The sequence below is a fragment of the Anopheles merus genome, chromosome 2R (genome assembly GCF_017562075.2).
Source record: "Anopheles merus strain MAF chromosome 2R, AmerM5.1, whole genome shotgun sequence".
NCBI lineage: Eukaryota > Metazoa > Arthropoda > Insecta > Diptera > Culicidae > Anopheles > Anopheles merus.
In genome coordinates, this window is record NC_054082.1 from 16,704,998 (window position 1) to 16,706,556 (window position 1,559).

Consider the following 1,559-nt stretch of genomic DNA (forward strand, 5'->3'; position numbering starts at 1 on the left):
GCTTTCTCAGTGTCATGCTGCGCAATGGCGGGTGGCGGGTGGTTGGCGACAAAAGGGTAGACACTGCATGGTATTTGGTGGAAAGGAACGTTTGTTTAACGTATCGATCTGTGGGGGGGGGGGAGCATATAGTGCCCAGTGGGAAAAAGGTTATCGGGTGGGTAATTAATCATTGGCACAATTTTCTAACTTCCTTAAAGCCCACTCGACCCCGGACAAGTGGCACTCGATCAAATGTAGAGCATAAATCGGCGGCCACATTCAAACGGCGGGTTGGTTAGCTACGGGGAGCTAACGGGCAATCAATAGCGCAAACGCGAGCTCGGAAAATCGTTTGAAATAAGGTAAAGAAGTAGAGAGCATTTGTTGAAATTGAAATAGTATTTTGATACACGTACACAATCTGATTCCTTTTGTTTTTAATTTGGTGTATTCTTCTATTCTACTTTAAACTTCCTTCAACGAAACGCTTTCAAACCTCTCCTCTTCCACGATGATCGGCGCATCGAAGGAAAGTTTGTTTGCCTGCCTTAATGCATATAAATTTGGCATGAAATTGCCATGCCTGCCTGCTGCCTGCCAATTCTCACAATGCAACGAGAAGATGGGAACAGAAAAAAAACCCCGCTAGAAAGCTTGCGCAAGAAAGTGCTTGTTTCCACGCTTGTTTAGTGCTGCGAAGCATATGCGCATGCATCGGATCCACTATGCGGCACAGCAATTGCATGCGAGCGCAAAAGACATATCATCTCGCGGAAAAGGGGGAAGGATGAGAGCAGATGGCGAGGTTCGCGAATGACGGCAAAGATTGTTATCGCGGGCGCGGTGAGATTGGGCTCGGTTGTCACACAGCAGGCAAAAAAGGCGCATATAATGGCTAGCGCGCCTTTTGCCGGGGGAACGAGCGCATTCGTTCCTGGTTGGTACGCCCCGCTACCCTTTGGCGGATGATTGTTAGTTGTTTTGTGTTTTATGATGTGACCAATAATATGTGCATGTGTATTGCTGTGCTGTTGTGTTTTAGCGTCTTTGGCCGAACGTCTGCCTCTTTGCTTGGCACATCGCGCGGCAAGATGGTAATCGAAGAGGAGGATTGCTTGGGACACAGATGGATAGATGGATGCAGCAGTACACTGGGTGAATGTTAAGTGCATCGCGAATGGTCGGCCAGAATGCAATTGTCAGGATCGTGGCGACACCTGTTGAGCTGGCAAAGGGCGGCCTGCAAGCCATTGTGTGAGTGGTTGTGCTCATGATGAACGAGGTCACATGCTGCTCGGTGAACAGAGGACATTTCGAAGCATTAGGAAGCATTTCCCAAAAAGGCATCATTTCCAACTCAGAATCGTAAAAAGGCAACTTTCTCACGATCACCTCGTCTAGTGGGGGTCGACGTTGACGGTTTTTTTTTCTTCGTATAATTATTTCAACAATTTTCTATCAGGGTCGTCTACGTAAAACCTTCGAAAAAGGTAAAGCATAAACCTGATTACCTTCTGCTGAAGGAGACAAACCGAAATACTGGCATTACATTCCGTTGTACGCAAATACTTAATCGC